Source organism: Pogona vitticeps, chromosome 1 (assembly GCF_051106095.1).
Source record: "Pogona vitticeps strain Pit_001003342236 chromosome 1, PviZW2.1, whole genome shotgun sequence".
Lineage (NCBI taxonomy): Eukaryota > Metazoa > Chordata > Lepidosauria > Squamata > Agamidae > Pogona > Pogona vitticeps.
The window spans coordinates 9,692,417-9,716,446 of record NC_135783.1 but is presented as its reverse complement, the minus strand read 5'-3'; the positions used below and the strand labels follow the sequence as shown (position 1 = coordinate 9,716,446).

The following is a 24,030-nucleotide window of genomic DNA, read 5'->3' as shown; positions in this document are numbered from 1 at the left end:
GTTCTTGGCGAGGCTTCTCTCCTTCTCCCTCCCTCCCTCCCTGGGTTTTGAAAGACTTGCAAAGCATTATGAAGAGAAGGGTTAAATAAAAGCAAGACTCCTTCAAGCAAGAAATTTGATGCCTTCTTTCACCGGCAAGGGAGGGGTGGAGAGTCTGTCTCCATCTGAGCAATGTATTCATGCTGTTTTCTTTCTGGTGGCGGTCAGAGGACCGTAATACTGATTTGTCAATATACCTTTAAATAATAATAATAATAATAATAATAAAAAAGGTACAAGCACAGTGGTCATGAAGTGGCCACAGCGACCAGAAACCCAACACCTTTGCAAAGGAAATAAATCATACCAGCTGAAATGATAAGGAACAAAGTGATTTATCATTGGTACAAAATAAAACAACCCACCCAGCAAGGGGGAAATAAACCAGAAACAAACCACTGGCTGGGGAAAAGAATCTATCTTGGCTGTATGTTGTTTGCTCAGAAATTTATGAAATGATCTAAAAACAAAAACAAAAACCAAAACAGCCATATATGGAGTTCTTTTGCGAGGTGTAATTGAGCCCTGACTGGATAATCAGAGTTATAATCCAACAGTACCAAAGACTGACAGGACAGGAATATCTGTGAGAAAGCGTTTCAGAGCAGTATTTTGCTCTATTTGTTGATTGTTGCAAAAGTACACAATTCTCGCTCTTCATTTTTGTTTAAGTCATGAGAGTTCCTTAGAAGGATACAATTTTTGAAAACAAAAAAAATCATATTTATCACTATAGGGCAATATGCATGCACCCTTGATTTGCATTATACCTAGGCTAGTTGGATGAGTGGGGTACATGGAGTTAGACTGTTGCTATTAATGTGTTCTGGAAAGGACTTCCTGTTGCAGAGTTTGAATTTCCAGTCTAAATACCTTTTTGCTTTGCAGTAGAAGCACAGAGGCCCACAGAAGAGAATAGCTACAAATTTCTCAGAGTCCATCCCTTTTTCATTAACTGTCACTTAGCGTCTCAATAGAGACATTTGTAGGAGAAAGAGTAAAAATGTTTCACTACTTACAGTTCTGAACAGATCAACAGCAAAGTAACAACCACTGCTTCTAACAAGACTAAAGAGAGGGAAAAGAAAGCATAACAGAGAGACGGGGTTCTCTGTTGAATTCATAAATGGGAAGGAACGATTGGTTAGTGCTGGATAGATTGACAGTCACCCCAGGCCAGAGAAGGTCCCTCTCAAACACCGTCAACTCCTCCATAAGTTCTATTGAACTCAATGGGCCTATTCCTACTACACCAAGCAACAGGATTTCAGTCAATGGATGCCAGCGTCATTCATTTTGCATACAAAGTACCATTTGCTTATCATGTTTTCTTGACACAGTGGGGCAAAACCTGTTCTTGATGGGGCACATTGAAGGGTCAACCCCCCCCTTTAAAAATTTTAGACTCTTTTCACAGCTTATAAAATACATTTTTTAACAAGGAATGACAGGATTTGCCTAACAAAGAAAGCGAAGCCATGAGAAATTTGATGAGCTACTTGGACTTTTAATGGCAAGAAGTGACGATTCCTTTTAAGAAGCAAGTCTAAACTCAGTTTTCTGCCACTGCGACAAGGAAGGAATCTTATCCTTTGCCTCAGGCACCTCAATTTCGTGGGCCAGCCCTGTTGCCTCACTGATAAACATGCTGTATCTACTGGCCATAGTTGAATGTGCTGCAAAAGTACAGAATCTTCTAGAAGTGCCTGGAGAGGCAGAAATGACTGAGCCTTGATTCCTTTGTTCCAACGTGAGGCATGTGGCGCCTGTACAGGAGGACGGGAAAACGTGGCTAATTTAAAAATGAAAGATCTAGAGAACGCCGCCTGGTCTCTGCATTGCTAAATTAGCAGCATACAGATACAGCTCTTCTCGCCGCTCTGATTTCCATAAAGGAAATTTTCTTTCTCTCTTTCATTCTTTCTCCCTCCCTTCCTTTCCTCTGCTTCAAATAATGTCAGTATCGCCCAAGACAGAGGCTGTGCGTTGGATTGCATGCAACGCTAGAGAAAGTAAAGCTTTATCTACATGCATTACTTTGATTTCAAATTATTTTGGAGCCCAGCTTTTATTGTACTCCTTGTTACCTACATAAATTTCACAATGTAATACATTTTATAAGAAATGGTCATAAAAATTTACAGCCAGTAACTTTTCCCCTGTCCCTTACAATGATATTCTACTAAAACCATTAAATGCTTCTCATTAATGCCCTTTAAATGATTGGGTAATGACCCACAATCGCTTGTAAGTGAACAACCATTAAAGAATTACCCATTCTTAGCATGCTTTTAAGTACAGTTTAAATACATGGGAGGTAACGTGTAATATATTAGAGAAAGTATTAAATCTGAAAGAGTGAAAACAGGATCACTGCAAACGAAGGAGTAGGTGTGAAGCTCTACCCTGCGATGGCCATAGTTCTCGGGAAGCCATTATTATGATATCGTATTGCACATATATTTTTCCATTGTGCCTTGGGTTCTTAATCGAGTTACACAGATTGTGCTAGTGAAATGAACTATCAGAAATTAACCCAGACTGACAGTGTAGCTCTTGTTATGCCAGGACTATATTACGCATACTAGCTAAGGGGGGGGGGGGAGGAACGGGAATTCTCAGGTTTCGCATTTTAATACGAACAAATGTAATTTGCATTTCCTGAACTAATAGGTGAATCGGGACTAGACACGCATGAGAAATTTGTTCCGGTGAGTGTCTTCTATCCAATTCACACCTCCCGGATGGGGACTGCAGAATGGAATGCGGTTTGCATGAAGAAATCCGTGCGTCTCTGCGCTTGTGATCCGTTCTGGAGAAGAAAGGGGGCATTACATCCAACATTCGGAGCACATGTGATGAAAACTGCATGGCCTGCTGTGCCTTTGCTGGTGGATGTGTGTCTACAAGTTAAAAAAAATATGCATTTGATTAGTGCGCACAAAAACTGGACATCTTGAAAAACACAAAGAAAAATATCTGTCTTGGAGAATTTTTTTTTCCCTCTGGAACTCCTTGTGGAAAGAAAACAATGGCAAAAAGAATAAAATAAACCCTCCCCAATGACAAAAATCACTATGACAGAAGAACAACTTTAATGCTGACAATGAAGACATTGAAATAGACATTTTTGTATGTTGTTGTTTGCTGTTTAGTCATTTAGTCGTGTCTGACTCTTCGTGACCCCATGGACCAGCGCACACCAGGCCCTCCTGTCTTCCACTGCCTCCTGGAGTTGAGTCAAAGTCATGTTGGTCGTTTCGATGACACTGTCCATCAATCTCATCCTCTGTCGTCCCCTTCTCCTCTTGTCTTCACACTTTCCCAACATTAGGGTCTTTTCCAGAGAGACTTCTCTTCTCATGAGATGGCCAAAGTACTGGAGCCTCAGCTTCAGGATCTGTCCTTCCAGTGAGCATTCAGGGTTGGTTTCCTTCAGAACAGATAGGTTTGTTCTCCTTGCAGTCCAGGGGACTCTAAAGAGCCTCCTCCAGCACCACAATTCAAAAGCATCAATTCTTCGGCGGTCAGCCTTCTTTATGGTCCAGCTCTCACTTCCATGCATCACTACTGGGAAAACCATAGCTTTGACTATGCGTACCTTTGTTGGCAAGGTGATGTCTCTGCTTTTTAAGATGCTAGGTTTGTCATTGATTTCCGCTCAATGATTAAATGGAGACTGCAGTCAAGAAATCACTAAATGGCTTAGACTTGAAGGAATTAAAAAGATCATCAAACAAATACCTTTGCAGACTATTTTTAAAAATCATCATACAATATGCGAGCTGTCGTGGGTCAGGACCATTCACTTCATCAGGCATGTACCAGTGTGAAGAACTTTAAGTCCAAAAGTTAAGAGGAGGATGGATTTTGCCAGGAAAGTTACTCTTAGATGGAAAAATTCTTGGCAAGATGGATTTCACCAGGAATGTTTCTTAGATGCAAGTCAGGAAGAATGAAGGCTGCATTAGAACTGTTGTTTTAATGTTCCAGCTGAGGCGCTTGTGGATTGGATATGAAATCCCGGTTCTTCAAGCAAAGAGGCATAGGTCATACACTCACAAACCTCCCCATTTGGCCTTTCTTTGAAACAGATGTGCCATTTTAAGGATGGGACACTGGAGATCAAGATCATCCAAACTCTCTGATCATCATCTATGGATGTGAAAGCTTTCATTCCCGCCGCTTGTCCCAGCTCCTGCCAACCTAGCAGTTCGAAAGCATGTAAATGTGAGTAGATAAATAGGTACCACCTCGATGGGAAGGTAACAGCATTCCGTGTCTAGTCGCGCTGGCCACATGACCACAGAAACTAATTTCAGACAAACACTGGCTCTATGGCTTGGAAATGGAGATGAGCACCATGCCCTAGAGTCAGACACAACTGGACTAAATGTCAAAGGGAACCTTTACCTTTACCTTACCTGCTTCCATCATCATCACCCTTCATGTCCTGCACAACTGCAAACTGAAGCCATGAATAGGGGCTACTAATTCCACAAAATGTATACAGGCTTGATGCCCTCTCTATACTCACACTCCCACATATTTGGTTCAACATCTTATGTTAAGGACTTCCCATCTTCATCAGCACCAACCATGCTTTCAGACAAAATTGTCTTTTGCCTTCTTTGCTCCTACCTCATTTTCTCCTCCTCTCTCTCTTGTTGTGCTCAACTTTAGAATTAAACATGCAAGGGAAGCCGTTGTTAACATTCCAGCATGAAGCCTAATGACATATCCATTTCTTCCTTTTCAACACGTTCACACCTATTTGCCACTTGTGGGAGCACTCCTTCTAGATAAGAATTCTTCATATAAACTAGTGAGGCCCTTAAGCTGCTTTCAAGGGTCGTCTGAATACCATATGTATTATAAAGGTAATATGGGTATGGTTCCTGATGAGATGGTTAAATCTGCCTGATTCAACAGCATGAGAAATCTCAACGAAGACCCTGTGAGGTTCTCTCCCTCCCTAGATGACAGTAGGGCAAATAATAGAACTACAGAGCTGGAAGGGACCCTATAGATCATCAAGTCCAGTCCCTTGTTAAGGAGGCAACGTGGGGGATCGAACTCCGAGACCTAAACCACTGAGCTATCCAACAGCATATCTCCTTCATGATCTGCAACTGGCGTAAAATATCTTTAGCACCCTTTCCGCCTGAGAAGCAAACTGCACAGAAACCTGAAGCACTTCAAGTGATTTGAAGTCTTCAGCATTTTTCTCAGTTGTACCAATTGTGCTGTTTTGATGTCAGTTTTGCACAAAATATCTTTTCTGTGGGTTAAAAAAAAAAACCTTTATTCTCCATACAAGGATTGTATTACAAGTGTAATCATGATCTTGGATGGTGAGGAGTAGAATGTTTTAATTCATCTTGGCCTGTGAGAATAAGCCGAGGGAGTATTTACCTCCTTACTATTGTAATTCTGAATCAAATGCTCTCTCTAACAGGTCAGTGTCTCCCCATAGTGCAGGATGAGCAGAAGAGCTGAGAGAGAGAGAGAGAGAGAGAGAGAGAGAGAGAGAGAGAACAGCTTATACTCTTTTTGTTTCTATACAAACTATTGTTTTCCTGTGACACTCCAATGAGAACAGTTACTGTACCTCTAATTTAAGAAGCACATCAAATATTTTAAGACCTCCGCCATGCGTATCTTTCCAATTCTTCCTGCCCTCCATGAAATGTATAGCAGTCAAATATACACATTATCCTAGCCTATATTATCCTAAATCTTTGGTCTACTTATCTCTTGAGCAGTTTCCACAAAGTTGAAAGGAGTAATCAGCTATATTAGAGATGGTCTCAGCGGGGCTGTAAAAGTCAAATTGGAAACAAGAACACGGCTCATCCTATCAGCCTTGAGGTAATTTGATTTAATCACAAAAGGAGAAAAAGCCGTCTGAACTTGGAATGATTTCCAGCCCAGCAGTGGCTAAGGGGACGTATTCCCTCAGGGTTCATGGAAGCAAATGAAGAACGTTCAGTCAGGCTCTGGGCCAAAACAAACTTTTTAACATCTTGTACGAAAAAAAGAGAGAAGCTCTTTGCAAATACAATATACAACCTCTTTGTGCTTTTCGCAGGCGTATGAGGTGCTGATAGGTATGAATTCGAAGAGATGCCTATAATTTCACTCAAGATGGAGCCACTGCTACTGAGTTTAATGAGACTTGATCCATCCTCAAGAACACTTTGCACTGAGGACAATGGACTGCATCCATTTCATATTCCCAGCAACAATGGACCTCCGCTGGGTCAATGGTGGAATGAGAAGACCACCCTAGCCACTCTTCCATGCACACCTTATTCTGGTGGTGGTGGTGGTGGTGTGTCAAGCTTAGAATGGAGGTTAGAGGCCACCACAAGTTTAGAGGGTCCTAAACAGGTTCATCCAATTTGGAATGGTCAAAGCTGAAGCTCCGGAATGAGATGTGTACATCCTTTTCAAGAATTAATGGTCACTTTGATAGAAGAGGATGTGGTGGCGCTGTGGGTTAAACCGCAGAAGCCGCTGTGCTGCAAGGTTGGAAGACCAGCCGTCGTAGGATCGAATCCACGTGATGGAGGGAGCTCCCGTCGCTTGTCCCAGCTCCTGCCAACCTAGCAGTTCGAAAGCATGTAAAAATGCGAGGAGATAAATAGGTACCACCTCGGTGGGAAGGTAATGGCGTTCCGTGTCTAGTTATGCTAGCCATGTTCCAGCCACAAAATTTGGCTTTGACTTGCGCCCGGAGCTTCGAGTTGCAATCAAAAGAGGCAGGGAAAAAAGGCGGTTAATTCAAATTAGAGGGTTAACTGTTGGTCAGGGAAGAGCTTCTTTGTAGCTCTTTCTCCCCAATGGTTAGAGAGTGTGCGTTGGAGGAGGTTTGGACTGCCTGGTGCTGCTTTCTGGTTCTGAGTAAGTACATTTACTTTGTTTTGCAGCATGGGTTTGCGTTTGGGAGGGGTTATGTTTCTGTGCTGAGTGGGGGGGTGTTTTGTGTTTCAGGATGGGGCTGACTGTGGGATGTGTGGGGTGATTTTTTGCTTTGTTTTTCAGTGATGGGGCTGGCTGTGGATTTTTTTGTGTGTGTGTGATTTTTTTTGCTGCTGGAACGGATTAATCCCGTTCTAATGCATTCCTACGGGAAATGGTCCTTCGATTTATGATCATTTCAAGTTACGTCCATCTTCTGGAATGTCATAAGTCATAAGTCATAAGTCGAGGCACCACTGTATTTTCTAGGGTAAAACATTGAGAAATGTCAGGGAAAACAAACCCATTTCAGCTAGGTTAACATCATTTCTCCCGAGGATTCCTAATAAAGGATTCCCTACTGACTTTTCTCAAGAGTAGGGACTTGGAGGAACATTGACCTTCTGTGTCCTATTCTACATCAGGTAAGGCAATTGGGGCTCTGGTTAGTAAGGTGGCAAGACAGAGAAAGGGAGAGGGAAGGAGATGAGGTAGGGTAGATCTCACTGAAGCAGAGAGTCACATAGAGAAGAGATGGGCACAAACCCCTGGGTTTGGCGGGTCTTGCTGGTTCGAACAATGGATTTACAGGCGTTCTTCATTTCAGAAGCATCACAAGGAAGAGGGAGGGGAGGGACACCTGGGCTCATCTTCCAAGTGGTGCCTGCTGGAGGGGATGAAGCAGTGAACCGTGGAACACCAGTTCCGCTGCCGTGCAAAACAGTACAACACCCCCCCCCCCGAAACGTGCCCACCTCTAAAGCAGAGCAATCCAAAGCTGTAGACCAAAGGGTCAACCAGGATCCTGATCATGCACAACAAGGGATCCAAGAACCGTTGCTTCTAGCCGTTGCTTGCAGCCCCACCCAGCACATCACTGCCCATGTTCAGGTGGGAGCAGGATTTGGTGCTGGAGGAGACTCTTGAGAGTCCACTGGACTGCAAGAAGAACAAACCTATCCATTCTAAAGGAAATCAACCCTGAGTGCTCACTGGAAGGACAGATCCGGAAGCTGAGGCTCCAATCCTTTGGCCATCTCATGAGAAGAGAAGACTCCTTGGAAAAGACCTTTATGTTGGGAAAGTGTGACAGCAAGAGGAGAAGGGGACGACAGAGGATGAGATGGATGGACAGGGTCATCGAAGCGATCAAAATGAATTTGATTCAACTCTAGGAGGCAGTGGAAGACAGGAGGGCCTGGCGTGCTCTGGTCCATGGGGTCACAAAGAGTCGGACATGACTAAACGACTAAACAACAACAACTCCCTGGGAGAAGCCCAATTTTGAAGAGACCATCTACTCAGAGGGAGACGATCCACTCCCCTGCACCCAAACACTCCATCTTGGGGTTTCAAGCCAAGTTTGTGCCTCCAGCCTTCTTTGCACAAAGCCACACCTTTTCCTCAGACTTAGCTCTTCAGCCTGCGCAGATTCCCTGAGGGTCTGAAGGGCTTAGTGGCTCCTCCTCCTTGTCACGATCTGGACTGTCCATTTGATTGAGCTTGTCCTCACTGAAGACCCCTCTGCAGAGGTCATCACACTCCTGATATTTTTGACCACGAGGCCCATCACTCTTTAGCACTGCCCACAACAAGTGAGGTTTGTTGGAACTGAAGTCTAGAACATCTAGATAACCCAAAATATGCCACCATTATGTGCCGTCAAGTGGATTTCAACTTCGGTGACCCTATCGGAGGTTTCTAGATGTAAAGTATTCAAAATTAATTTGCCACTTCCTCCTTCTAATACTTTCTCATCTAAGGCCAAACAGGGTGTATAACCTCACCAGCCAGATGTGCTCCAGCTGATCACAGCTAGTCATTTTCCTGCAAAACGCAGTGAGGATTCAAACTCCCAGGCTCCAAACCAGTGAGCTATACCAGTTTCCATTCATGTATGAGTTGCACCTATGCCCTGCTTTTTCTCTGGCAAGCTCAAGAAAATAAATATGCATCTCGTCCTGCTTACTGTGTTCTTGGAATGACCCTTTGAGCAATTTCTTTATTATTTAATTAAAATACTTTTAGCTGGCTTTTTCCTTAAAAGACAATATTTGAAGTAAAAACAATAAGTCTACAAATACTAATAAGGACCAAGCAAATGCCACACTAAAAACAAAAGCAACACCAAAAACACATTCAAAGTAATAATCCATTTAAAAATCCATTTGAAATCCTGCACAGGCAGTCAGTCACTGAGGGAAAGCTTGCCGGGAGAGAAAGTTGTTTGCTTGCTTGCGGAAAGACAGTCTGGCCTCCAGTGGGAGGGAGTTCCAAAGTCTGGGAGCAGCAACAGAGAAGGCCCTGAGATTGGCTGATGGTCAGATTCCAAAAGATCTCCTGTATGGAGAATTAGTGCAGGGAAAGCACCTCAGAGGGAGACCACAGCTGAGATACAAGGATATCTGCAAGCGGGATCTGAAGGCATTGGAAATGGATCTCAACAGATGGGAAACCCTGACATCGGAGCGTTCAGCCTGGAGGCAGGCATTGCATCACAGCCTCTCCCAATTTGAAGAGACCCTCGTCCAGTAGGCTGAGGCAAAGAGGCAGTCCCAAAACCAGCAAAACCAGGGAGCTGGACAGGGGACAGATTGCATTTGTCTTCAGTGTGGAAAGGATTGTCACTCTCGAATTGGCCTTCTCAGCCACACTAGATGCTGTTCCAAGTCCTCCATGCAGAGTACTATACCATAGTCTCTTGAGACCGAAGGATGCCCAATCTAATCTCGGGGAGTCAAATGAGGAGCTCCTGAGTTCTGGTCCAACACTATCCAGATTTGTGTGACTTCTCTATCTATCCAATTCATAAGAAAGTAAGAAGAACAAAGCTAGTTCAGCACAGAGGGCAACCACGTCTTGCATTCTGGTTCCATAGTGCCAAACCATGGAGGGCCCATATCACCTTTGGAATTTTAGGAAAATGAGGGTGGTGGGGGGCAAAATCCCAATGCAAACTGATTCCTTCCGTACCTTCAGATTCCGTGAATTCGTTTGGAATGATATTAGAGAACCTTCGCTTCTACCTTCATTTAATGCAGACATTTTATTTCATTGCAGTGAGCCGGTAGTCAGAGAAAGACAATGATGTTTATTTAAAGAATGGAAATATGTGTGCATGTGTGTGTGTGTTGAAAGCATTTTCCTAGTATTTCAGAAGTCCACGGCAAATGGGCTCTTTGCCAAATCAGAATTGAAACTAGTCTGCGAATTACACTATTTGCCTTTGAAGAAATTAATTTTCAGCCAGATATGCTTATTTAATATTTATCTTTAGCTGCAGGAAGATGAATCTATTATTTTATAAGTTTATTTTAAGGGTGTTTTTCCCCCTCTCTTTCTTTCTCACACATAGACACCTCCCTTCTTGGGATCCTGCAGGAGGCGCTGAGCCCTTGACTGTGGCAGGGTTAAAAAACCTGAAATGCATAAGTAATACCAGCTGCGACCTGTATTACAAGCATTGAATTTTCATCTGTATCTTTTTTTTTTTTTTTTTTTAAAGTCCCTACCTGCTAAAAATCTTCAAGGTGATCAGGACTTGCACGATTTTGGTTGGAGGAATAGAAAAACAGCGAAATATTCCCAGCACCCTGCTGTTCTCAATGCTATTAGCCCCAAAGTTAAGCTAAATTAAGCAAATGGAAAACCATATTAATGTGACTCACATGGTATCGCTGAAAGTATGGATGGTATAATGAAGTCAACACAAAGCCAAACTCCAGGGAGACAGAAACTAGACTGGCTGTTTTTAACCTGGCAAAATATGGGCAGTCATTTTAGGTTAGGCATCCTTCAGTCTCGAAAGACTATGGTAGCGTGCTCTGTATGGAGGGCTTGGAACAGCGCCTAGTGTGGCTGAGAAGGCCAATTCGAGAGTGACAGTCTCTTCCACACTGAAGACAAATCCAGTCTGTCCCCTGTCTGGCTCCCTGGTTTTGCTGCTTTTGTGACTTCCTCTTTGCCTCGGCCTGCTGGACAAGGGTCTCTTCAAATTGGGAGAGGCCGTGATGCACCGCCTGCCTCCAGGCTGAACGCTCAGATGTCAGGTTTTCCCATCTGTTGAGGTCTATTCCTAAGACCCATAGGGCAGTCATAGAATCATAGAATAATGGAGATGGAAAGGGCCTATAAGGCCATCGAATCCAACTCCTTGCTCAGTGTTGGGATACAAAACAAAGGATATCTGCCAGCTGGTTGTCTAAGTTTCTCTTGAATATCTCCGGTGTTGGAGCACTCACAACCTCTCAGGGCAATTGATTCCATTGTTGTGCTGTTCTAACAGTTTGGAAGTTTTTCTTGATATTCAACCAAAATCTGGCTTCCTGTAACTTGAGCCCATTGTTGTGTGTCCTGCACTCTGGGTTGACTGAGAACAGATCTTACCCCTTCTCTGTATGACTGCCTTTCAAGTATTTGAACAGTGCTATCATCTCTCTCCTCAGTCTTCTTTTCTCAAGGCTAAACATGCCCATTTCTCTCAGCCTTTCCTCATAAGGCGTGGCGTCCAGCCCCCTGTGATCTTCCTTCTTGCCCTCCTATGAACTTGTTTGATTTGTCATCATCCTTCTTGAAGTGTAGTGTCCAGAACTGGACACAGTATTCAAAGTGAGGCCTCAGGAGTGCCGAACAGAGGAGAACTAGTAACTCCCACGATTTGGAGACCATGCTTCTCTTAACGCAGCCTAAAATAGCATTTGCCCTTTTTTTGTATCTACATCATATTGTTGGTTTATATTCACCTTGTGATCCAAAATGACTCCAAGATCTTTCTCGTTTGTAGTATTGCTGAGCCAGGTACCCCTCATCTTGTAACTGTGTGTTTGGTTACTTTTTCCCAGGTGCAGGACTTTGCCCTTATCCCTGCTGAATTTCATTCTGTAGTTTTCAGCCCAGCACTCAAGCCTATCTAGATCATTTTGATTTTTGCTTCTGTTTTCCAAGTATTCCACCCCATTTCGTGCTATCCAGAAATTTGATTAGCATTCCCTGCATTTCCTGCCCTTAGATCAGTAACAAAAATGTCAAATCATGGGCCATGAATGAAGTATCAAGCAAATATTTCTGACCAGGTTTTAAACAGTATTTCTTGTCATCTGGTATACCTGGAACTTTCTAGAAAGTTGTGCTTGTCGTTAGGTGCTGTCAATATGCCCTCAACCTAGGGCAACCGTATGAAAGAGTTACTGTATCTCCAAAATGTCCTATCTTCTACAAGCCTGCTCAGCTCTTGCAGACTTGAGCCAGTGGCTTCCTTTAAGGAGTCAGACAACCTTGGATTTAGTTTTCCTCTTTCCCTGCTGCCTTCCACCTTTCCCAACACTGTTGTCTTTTCCAGAGAATCCTGCCTTCCCATGATGTTCCCAAAATAGGACAGCTGCAGCCTCAACATTTTTGCCTCTGGAGATAGTTTGGGCTTGATTTGATCTAAGATCCACTTGTTCATCTTTCTGACAGGGTATCTGGAACTCTCTCCTCCAGCACCACATTTCAAACTGATCATTTTTTCACCTGTCAGCTTTCATAACTATCCAACTTTCACACCCATAACCTGGTGACTGGGGATACAAGAGTGTGGATGATTTTGATCTTCGTATCTGGTGGTGACACATTCTTACACTTGATGATCTTTTCTAGTATTTTCATTGCTGGCCTTCCTAGTCTCAGTCTTCTGATTTCTTGGCTGCCGTTTCCATTTGGACCGATGATTGAAATCCATCACTTTTGTTGTGCTTCTCAAAATCCTAGTATTTTCATCTGGTACTCCAGTTCCCTATTAAGTGATGCCGTTCTTCTTTCTTCCCCTACCAACCTGGGGTAGGAGAGGAGCGTTCACAAACATGGGAGTCAGCTTTCCATTTACAGTGCTGCTACCGGGCTTTCTCTTCTTCTCCTTGTTGCCATTTTAGCAGCAATACCTGCACCTGCTTTTTGATATTTTGGCAGTGTAACGCAACAAAGGATGTCAGAATAGGACATGGTAGCCCCGGGATCAAGTCCCTGCTTAGTTGTTAATACCTATTGGGTGTTGTTGTTCAGTCGTTAAATCATGTCCGACTCTTTGTGACCCCATGGACCAGAGCACGCCAGGCCCTCCTGTCTTCCACTGCCTCCCGGAGTTGGGTCAAATTCATGTTGGTTGCTTCAGTGACATTGTCGAACCATCTCGTCCTGTCATCCCCTTCTCCTCTTGCTTTCACATTTTTCCAACACCAGGGTCTTTTCCACGGAGTCTTCTCTTCTCATGAGGTGGTCAAAGTAATGGAGCCTCAGCTTCAGGATCTGTCCTTCCAGTGAGCACTCAGGGTCGGTTTCCTTTAGAATGGATAGGTTTGTTCTCCTTGCAGTCCAGTCAAGAATCTCCTCCAGCACCACAGTTCAAAGACATCCATTCTTCGGCGGCCAGCCTTCTTTATGGTCCAGCTCTCACTTCCATACATCGCTACTGGAAAAACCATAGCTTTGACTATGTGGACCTTTGTCGGCAAGGTGATGTCTCTGCTTTTTAAGATGCTGTCTAGGTTTGTCATCACATTCCTTCCAAGAAGCAGGCGTCTTTTAATTTTGTGGCTGCTGTCAATAGCGATTCAGTGATACAGAACAACAAATCCAACTAGCAACTATCTTGGCTTCCCCTCCTCCCCAACTGTGTACAGTCATTTCACTTTGAAGCATTCTAGGACAGGATTCAACCAGGAGCCATGGAGAACCGATCTCCTGCTGCCTTCAACGTGCAAAGGAAATGGAACCAAAAGATTGGTCACAAGTACGGGTATCATCCTATGTTTTTAAAGAATCTCGAACCAATCTTGGCCAAAGCTGATAGTGCACCTTAAAAATACTTTGAAAAATGCAAAAGATGAGACAAAACAACCCTTCTCTTATTGCTTAGGCCTGACAAGAGAATGAAATGAAAATCAGAAAATGCCTGTCCAAGCATTGCCTTCTAACAATGTCTTAAAATAAGAATTTAAACTAAAATTTAAAAGAGACCAGAATACATTGATAGTTATGGTTACTACAGCAAAAGCCAGCTGGTTGGATAGCTCGGTGGGTTAGGTCCCTGACTATGGAGCCAGAGGTTCGGAGTTCAATTACTCATTGTGCCTCTGGTGAGTAGAGCCAGCCTGGGTGGCCTTGGGCAAGCTGCACAGTCCCAGGGCATCCCCAGAAGATTTGACTAGACAGCACATCATCATCGTCATCGTCATCGTCATCGTCATCGTCATCGTCATTATTATTATTATTATTATTATTATTATTATTATTATTATTATTATTATTATTATTATTATTATTATTATTATTATTATTATTATTATTATTATTATTAAAGGGATTTTTTTTGCAACTACTGTACTTATTGCACTGCTTTTCAAGTGCTGTTCAGTTACACTGTTGTAAACCCTAAACTCCTCTTACCTCTAAGTTCCAGAATACTCCAGCTAGCATCGTGTGGCTGGGAACATCTGGGATATAGAGCAAAAAAATAAATAAATCCCCATGTGTGGTGGCGATAGGTTTGAGCTGATTAATTTACCTATTAACAAGTGCACCGCTTTCAAAACCATAAACAAACTCTTTCTATAGTTTCTTCTCAGGGACTCCATTCTGAAATCACGAGAATAAAGTTGTAGAAATTGTGTTCCTAAGTAGGAGCTATCAAACTTCAACGAGGTCTTCCTTTGACATGTGAGTAAACCTAAGTATACTCAGGGTGACCAGAAAGCTCAAAATGGCTTTTAAGAGAGAATGTTATGTAGTGCTTTTCTACCCACGGCTCACTAGTCTGGTGATGAATGAGGACATCTTGGGCAAAATTTTGGTTAGACCCTCCTTCCTTCTTAGTTTCCCCTTGCTCTGTCTTCCCTAGCACTGAAAGATCATCCCAAGAACTGAGTTTACCCCCAAAGACTTAATCATCATTCAGTGCCAGTCGGTAAAGCATGTGGTACTAATTTAAATTACTATAGCAATGGGCAAGTCTCCTTCCAGAAATTAATAAATGCAATTTATAAGGAATGTTAAGTAGCAACTAACAATTTAATGCTTTGTGAGTTTCAGCCAAACTGATTAAATAATTAAAGGAGATTTCTAGGGGTTACAGGCAAAGCTTTACCATTAAAATAGAACAATAGTCAGGGGATTGTTGGCATTTGATTAGACAATAAGCGTGATTATTACCCCAAACCTTGTTAAAATAATACTGTTTAAAGCCCAACAAGGGGACGACTTCAAAATGTGCAGCCCGGACACAGCACGTTGCTGTGGAGGTCCTGCTACCCTAACAATGGATTACTGTATAAATGTGAGAATGAGACAGCCTATGGAAAAGTTCGTGAACGTGTGGTGATCTACGTATCTCCAGCAGAAGTCGGCCATAATAGGACCCAGCTCGCTTGAACTGAATTCAGCTCCAACTCTGAAGGAAATGTTGGGAGCAGGCGAAATCTTTCAATTCCTGTTTGGGTCTTTCTTCCATTTAAAAAACAACAACGGTGGTTTGTTCCTTTTAAAGCAAAAGCTCTTGGGGAAGTGTGTTTAATATATATATTTGCTCAAGAAAAATAATCTGTGGTTCCTTCTTCCTTCTTAAATGTGCATATATATATTTGCCAATGAAAAATAATCTGTGGTTCCTTCTTAAGCCTGTATTTGATCAGAGAGGCATGTGGAATGTAAAATCTAGGGGCTGTGCTGATGAACAATCCACAATAGGATTATAACGTTATTTAACTCCCTAGGAAGGAAGGAAGGAAGGAAGGAAGGAAAGAAGGAAGGAAGGAAGGAAGGAAAATAGAAATTTTGGGCAAGTTGCATTAGGAAAGGTGTTTCAAAAAGGAGAAGAGAAAGAGAATAGTTTGTAAGTGAGAATACAAGAGAAAGTTTTTTCAGTCACCGCTTCCAAATTATGGAACTCGCAGTTCATGGACTTCAGACTGCCAATTAAGGGACTTTTTGAGGTTGAGCGGTGCTTTTTCTTTTATTAACTGCATTTTATTTTAACGGAGATGTTTTTAGGCAGTTTTGAACTGTGTTTTGTGTTACTATAACTGATTTCATTGTGTTTTAAGTTGTACTGTTTTGAATTGGAGTGTTTTTTTTTAAGTTATACTATAAGCCAGCTTCAGGCTTTTCCTAACAGACTGACCATCTAGGAGAAAAAAAGACAATAAAAAAGACATTTTATATTTTGTTGCTTCTAAACCTATTTTTTTTTGTAATGCCTTTACCTAACAATTTTCATATAATGTTATTAATTTATTATTTATGTAAGAATAGTTTAACATGTTTAGCTTTTAATACTGTTTTTAAATGATGTAAGCTTCCTTGAGTCCTTTTATTTAAAGAGAAAGGTGGTGTAAAAATATTTTAAATAAATAAAACTTGGGTCCCATTATCTGAGAGAGGGGGGAAAAAAGTATGTGGTGCATTGGTTAAACAGCCGTACTGCAGCCAAAACTGTGCTCACGACCTGGGGTTCAAATCCCAGGTAGCCGGCTCAAGGTTGACTCAGCCTTCTATCCTTCCGAGGTCAGTAAAATGAGTACCCAGCTTGCTGGGGGGGCAATGTGTAGCCTGCGTAATTAACTTGTAAAGCAGCCAGAGAGTGCTTGAAGTGCTATGGGGCCATAAAAAAATAAAATAAAAATAAAAAATAAAAATATGCTCAGGGAGCTAGAAATGTAACATTTCCAAAAAAATTCCATTTTATTTTCAAATATACAAACATTTCCCCCCTGTTATTTTCCAGAAATTTCCAATTTTTTTCCAGGAAATAAAAGGGGGGTGGTGGAAGAGATTTCTTTCTTTCTTTCTTTCTTTCTTTCTTTCTTTCTTTCTTTCTTTCTTTCTTTCTTTCTTTCTTTCTTTCTTTCTTTCTTTCTTTCTTTCTGGAAACAATAGGAATTTTTTTTTTGAAAAAAAGGATGTTTCTCCTATTTTCCCCCAATTTTTTCTGGAAAAAAATATGAAGATTTCCAGAAATTTGACCTCTCTCCTGGGATAACATAAACTCACACATGTTCAGCGACACATCTGTAAGGGATCTTTGAACCATGGAAATAGTACTTCCTGGCATAGATTGGTCTGTGCATCACTTTTGCGCAGAGCAAATTCAACATTGAAGTTTTAGTGGGCACATGAAAATTAAGACATACACAGTGATTACACTGGGGAATAGAAAAATTAAAATAAAGCAGCAGAAATGGATTATGGAGAAATATAAACCCTAAGGAAGCAAAACTTACAAAGGCTGAGATGGCAGCTTGGAGATGAAATAGGGGGAGAAAGAAAGCCAAAGAGAGAGGGAAGAGCGAAGATCTGGCCCTAGCCACGCATACACACAACAGGGGATAGATAGGGAAGTTAACAATGTGTGGGGAAAGTTCTTCTGAAGGTAGATTTGAGTTTACTGAAACTGTCTTTTCTTAATCTTGTTAGACTGTCTTGAAGTTAGGGGGTGTTAGAACTCCACATGAAATCATGTAAGGCAGTGGTTCCCAACCTTGGGTCCCCAGATGTTCTTGGACTATAACTCCCAGAAATCTTGGACAACATAGCTCGTGATGAAGGCTTCTGGGAGTTTCAGTCCAAGAACATCTGGGGACTCAAGGTTGGGATCCACTGATGCAAGGAAATGGTTGAGCAAGGATTTCCCCAAAAAAGAATAGGCGAACAGAGGTCCTGGACCAGAAACCAGCAATTCAGAGAGAAATACAGGCTCACAGGATTATCTGGATAAATCCTGGATTTGGTATGTGTATTGTTGTGTTTTTGTTGTTGTTACGTTTCATTGAGTCCCCTCTGACGTATGGTCAGCCGATGAATGGGCAATCTGCTCTTCCACACTTTTCATCCTTTCTCTTTCCTCCCAGACATCCTGCCCTTTGCATTGGAACTTACTGGTGTTGTGGCCACAGACTTTGCTGATCCTGTCAATGGTTTTGCAACAGGAAAGACATGGAAGGTTCATTTCTAGTGAAGAGAACATACTCTTCCTCCCTGTTGCTGCCAACTCAGGATCTCTCTTAGTTTTTGGTTGTTGTGGGTTTTTGGGGCTCTTTGGCCGTATTCTGAAGGTTGTTCTTCCTAACGTTTCACCAGTCTCTGTGGCCGGAGCACAGAGTGCTGTCCTCTGAAGATGCCGGCCGCAGAGACTGGTGAAACGTTAGGAAGAACAACCTTCAGAATACGGCCAAAGAGCCCGAAAAACCCACAACAACCATTAGATCCTGGCCGTGAAAGCCTTTGCGAATCTCTTAGTTTTTCTTTCTCTTTCCCCAGGGGACTTGCAAATGGTAAAATTAATCTTAGGGACTTGAAGGGATGCTGTCCATCTTGTCCATGCTTCCGATATCTTTGCATCACTCTGCAGTCACCCCAGATTTGAGCAAATAGCCCTGATCTGGCCTCCATCTACCCGTTTGTCCAAAAAGACAGCGAATAATCCTAGGAGGGAAAAATATATTTTAATCATGTCTTTATAGAGAAAAGTGAGCTAAAAATATGGATTCAAATATTGATCGAAAGCAGTTTCTCATCATGCATCAATACAGAAGCAGGGTTGAATGGATTTAGGACTCAACTCAGGAAAAAATAACACAGACCAGAATTTGTCCATCTCTAATTGTGATACATTTGTGGGTCCTGAGAACAACCCTGCAACCTTTGAAGACGTTCAGATCCATTCAATTGCTGCCTGTGACACATGTGCCTTCTTATCAGCTGGGTGGTGGGTGAATCCTCAGAATTAGCAGCTGGCTCCTGTCCGGGAAGCTGGGCCAGCCTGCTGCCCCTGAGGATGGCAGGGGTAGAGGAGGAGGAGGCAGTGGCAGGAACAGGTAAGTGATGAAGCAGTGGGAAGGGGCCAGCAGGCATCCAATGTCACTTCATTTTGCTTCAGCAAAATGGTGATCCCCAAACCGGTCACAAACGAAACCGCGAACCAGCCTGGTTCGTTGGTTTTTCTGGTTCGACATTCGGTTCCTGCCCACTTCTCGTCCAAACCACTCAAGTATACCTGCACTCTGTAACTGTACAGGTACCTTATTCTTTATAAACGTGTGTATTTTTTAATTAATATTATCAGTGAAACTATTCAGTGTGTTAAATTCCTTCCTTTCCTTTCCTTTCCTTTCCTTTCCTTTCCTTTCCTTTCCTTTCCTTTCCTTTCCTTTCCTTTCCTTTCCTTCCTTCCTTCTTTCCTTCTTTGGAAAGAACTTTTAAACAAAACACAAGCCCAGTCACTCATCTTAACTACTTAGTAACACAAGGCAAAGCTGATTTTTATTCTAGTGAGCCGAGTTTGTGAACTACTAAAGATGTTTGGAAGAGGTCTATAAATGTCACTCTCATGTATATGACCCCGCTGGCTTATTACTCTTCCAAGCAACACATTGCATATCTTTAGGAAAATATATATGTATTTTAAGCAACTCCTACTCATGCTGGAAAGTTGGGTGATTCATGGATTCGACTTCAGAGTCTTGTAGTTATTCTGCGCGCCAAAGGCCTTGCCTGTTGCCTCAGATAGCTTCTGGTAAGTGAAAAACATGGCCTCGTCAAGCTATGTTATCACTCTAGCCCCAATCAGACATGTATTGCACCCCCCATGCCACTTGTTCTGTAGGAATGATTATTGTTTAAAGTTTTTACTGATTGTAACACCATCCCCCACCCCCACCCATTTCTCTGCCGACGAAGGGACTGAAGGCTTATCAGGTTTGCTGTGCCGACATGTACGGAAGAAGCAGAAGAGGTGCTGAAGATCACTTCAATGAAGCAGTTGGCTGCCGAAAATAATACAGAGTAGGGCACATATTTGCATGATATCTACATATGCAAATCTGTATGTGTAGAGACCAACTGGCAAAAGTTTAGCAAAAGTGGGGAAAGGGTGGGTAAAATAATAATAATGATGTGCCGTCAAGTCAATTAATGATTTATGGCCGCCCTTTCTAGGGTTTTCTAGGTAGAGAATGCACCAAAGTAGTTATCATTCCCTTCTTCCAGGGACACCCTGAGACTTGCTCAAAGCCACACAGGCTGGCTCTACTCACAGGCTGGCTCTTCTCACAGGAGGCAACCTGATGTATGTAGGGACAAGAATTTGGGGTGTGAAACCCTGAAGAAAAGAAATCCTTTTTTCACTCACAGATTTCTTTCTACTACATTCCAGGTGTGATTCGAAGGATGATTTTCTTCTGGGAAATCCCATCAAATTTCTTGGACGATACGTGGTCCTTTCTTTTCCAGGCGAAATGTTTTCCTGCTCAGCGTTATTACAATTCTTACACAAAAATGCATTTTTCCTGAAGAAGAATAGAGAAGATTTTTTTTTGTCCGTAAAAAAAGAATCTGTAACATGCCTAAAGAGAATTTTTATTTGAAGGCAGTGGAAATCTTGGCTGATTTTCTCTCTCTCTCTGATTGTAGACAGGGTGGTTGGGAATTCATCTCCTTCCCATCTGAGAAGTTCTGCCACAAAATCTTTTCTCTGCTTTTGTCACATAAAACCCAAATTTGTGGTCCTGCCGTCCTCTTTCATCCTGGCAAAGAAGCTCCAAAGCAAGATGGCAGAGTCAGATTCAGAAGTGAGGCTAAAACAAATAACTGCAGCGGGGAGATCCAAAACCAATACTCAATCCAATATCAGCCCAAAGGTCAAAGAAGGCAAACCTCTAGCACAATCTATGAAGATAATGCTTAGTTTAAACCAGTGGTTCCCAACGCGGGGGTCCCCAGATGTTCTTGGACTGGAAATCCTAGAAATCCTGGCTAGCACAGCTTGTGGTGAAGGCTTTTGGGAGTTTTAGTCATAGAACATCTGGACACCCAAGGTTGGGAATCATTGGTCTAATAAGGTGTCAATAAGTCATGATCCATTAAGGAATCTGTAGCAGAAGTCCAGGAAAGCAGGAAACAGGTGCAGGAACTAATAAACATGTTGTCTCCAGTGGCATGCAGTCCCAAAAAGGGCTCCCACTTAACTGTAGACATTTGGCAGCAAGGAGAAAAACTTAAGTTGCAGTATTTGGGCCCTTGGAAGGCTTCTTCTGAGGACATACCTACTCATTTGGAGGATCTTTCCCTCAAGGACTCCTTCCCCACCTCACTTTGGACCTTCAAGCTGGACTCATGGCTTCATTCTTCTCCAGTCCTTCTTCAACCAGAGTTGATCCCCACGGCTTTGTCACAGACTTGTAGCTCATTGAGGGCCCAAGTTCAGTAGGGCTGGACAGGTCTTCCCTGCCAAGTCTTTGAGTGCCAATTTTGTACTTGTGTGGTAGTCTTCGGAAATTCTGCTCACGACCCAGGTTTAATCCCAGATAGCTGTCTCAAGTTTCACTCAGCCTTCCATCCTTTTGAGCTTGGTAAACTGAGTATGAGGCAGTGACAGATTTTACTTTCTTGGGCTCCATGATCACTGCAGATGGGGACAGCAGCCACGAAATTAAAAGACGCCTGCTTCTTGGAGGAAAGCAATGACAAACCTCAACAGCATTTTAAAAAGCAGAGACATCATCTTGCCTACAAAGGTCCGCATAGTCAAAGCTATGGTTTTTCCAGTAGCGATGTATGGAAGTGAGAGCTGGACCATAAAGAAGGCTGACCACTGAAGAACTGATGCTTTTGAATTGTGGTGCTGAAGGAGGCTCTTGAGAGTCCCCTGGACTGCAAGGAGAACAAACCTATCCATTTTGAAGGAAATCAACCCTGAGTGCTCACTGGAAGGACAGATCCTGAAGCTGAGGCTCCAATCCTTTGGCCATCTCATGAGAAGAAAATGCTCCCTGGGAAAGACCCTGATGTTGGGAAAGTGTGAAGGCAAGAGGAGAAGGGGACAACAGAGGACGAGATGGATGGACAGCGTCATCGAAGTGACCAACATGAATTTGACCCAAATCTGGGAGGCAGTGGAAGACAGGACGGCCTGGCATGCTCTGGTCCATGGGGTCATGAAGAGTCAGACACGACTTAACAATAACTAAACAAACTGAGTATCCAGTTTTTGGTGGTGTGACAATACCTGCATAATTGAATTGAAAGCCACTCAGAAAGTGCTTTGAGCGCTATGGGGTGGTATATAAGCAGCACACTTTGCTTAGTTAATTGAACCTAAGTTCAAAGCAAAGCAATTGAATCTTTGAATTGTACTAGTCTTGCTCTTCTAAAGGGAATAGTTAGTAAAATGAAAGGAAAAGAATGTGTGATTGTTCATTGATCACACCTCCCAGAGATTTCATCAGTTAGCCACAATTAGTTGTGGCAAATTACCCAAACCTTATGCAAACAGTAATTAGTATTCTGGCCAATGAAACAAGGAAAAGTATCACATGGGTCAATGGGTGGCTAGGTCTGTGCTTCACGCTGCTGCCTTGTGCTGTACTTTGAGTCTTCAGACAACGGGGAAAGAATAACACTATTCAGACATTGTGCCTGAAATCCATGGAGGGGTAAATTTATGATGGCAGATGGAAGTGCTCACCTAAACCCTGTTCTCACCTGGAAGTCAGCAAAAAGTCAATGAAGGATCCTTTGCAAACTTTTGATTAAACCCAAAGTTTGTGCTGGCCAGAAGGGGATAACACAAAGTCTGTGTTCATATTAGATATGTAGTGAGCATTTACACATTTTCTTGTTCTCGGCAAAATTCCAAGTTTCTCCTTGCTGACACTATTCAACAAGACTTCCTAATTTATAAAACAGATTTCCATCTTCCTGAGAAAACAAGACCCCTGTTTTATAGTTCGTTTTTACTTTTCTCAGCCTCATATTTGACTTGTTGCCCTGTTTAGAGAACAGCCAAATCCTGCACACCTCAATGCCCCTTTTGGTCAATCCTGTGCAGGAAAAATTCTATCCTGTGCAGGAACTGTAGTAACCCCGAGCAGGTGGGCATTAGCTCCAGAAACATCACCTGTAAATCCTAGAAATCCTGCAGGATTTCCTGCAAAATTTCCTAGGAAATGACATTAAAAAAAGAGACTTCTTGCTAAGAAATCCTGCAGCGAGAGAGATTTTTCTTTGAGTGCAAGAGGCCATGAGATTCACTCTTATCATTTACAGATATCTCTACCGCTCCACCACCTCTTGGAATATCCCTTGTTTTCATCACAGTGCCATAATGGGTAAAGGTTCCCCTTGACATTTAGTCTAGTCATGTCTGACTCTAGGGCGCGGTGCTCATTCCCGTCTCCAAGCCGTAGAGCCAGCATTTGTCTGTAGACATTTTCCATGGTCATGTGGCCAGCGCGACTAGACACAGAACGTCGTTACTTTCCCACCGAGGTGGTACCTATTTATCTACTCACATTTTACATGCTTTTGAACTGCTAGGTTGGCAGGAACTGGGAGAAGTGACGGGAGCTCACTCCGTTGTGTGGATTTGATCTTACGACTGCTGGTCTTCCGACCCTGCAGCACAGAGGCTTCTGCGGTTTAACCCGCAGAACCACCACGTCCCTCTAATAGGGTGCATTTCATTCATTCATTCATTCATTCATTCATTCATTCATTCATTCATTCATTCATTCATTCATTCATTCATTCATTCATACCCTGCCTTTCTCCTTGAAAAGGACCCAAGGACCCCAATCTTTCAAGTTGAAAACAATGAGTAAATAATGGTGGTTAACATCATTAAAAAGTATCTTCAAAAATTATGAACAAGGAATAAGGAGTAGAGATGGGGGTATTTCTTTTCATATCCAAATACAAATATCCCCACACAGCTGGACTGAAAGAGGGTCTGGTGGCCGTGACGGCCCTGCTCATCCTTCCAATCACTCCTGGGGCACCACGCTCTTCCTGCTCACTGGCCACTCCAATCAGGGGGAGGGAGGACGGGTCTCCCTGCACGGCTACTGAGTGGGAAGAGAGCAGTGCTCCGGGCATGATCAGAAGAATGAGTGAAGCTGCTGCTGCTGCCGGCAGATGCATATGTGGATGGTCTGACCCCGGGGGCCAGACTCTCATTAAGTCCAGCTGCACATAGATGTTTGTATTTGTACAGTTGTGCTCCAC

At 42.7% G+C, this 24,030-nt stretch overlaps 2 long non-coding RNA genes across 2 annotated transcripts in view; one reads left to right on the top strand and one right to left on the bottom strand.

The window, feature by feature from the left end:
• Positions 1-24,030, top strand: part of LOC144584922 (uncharacterized) — a 470,554-nt gene that overhangs the window by 145,426 nt on the left and 301,098 nt on the right. The window lies entirely within an intron of this gene.
• On the bottom strand, positions 2,182-6,391 carry LOC144584924 (uncharacterized). Its single transcript, XR_013539413.1, has 2 exons — positions 6,350-6,391; positions 2,182-2,942 (listed from the first exon to the last, which is right to left on the bottom strand). It is a non-coding gene; the product is annotated as an uncharacterized LOC144584924 (long non-coding RNA).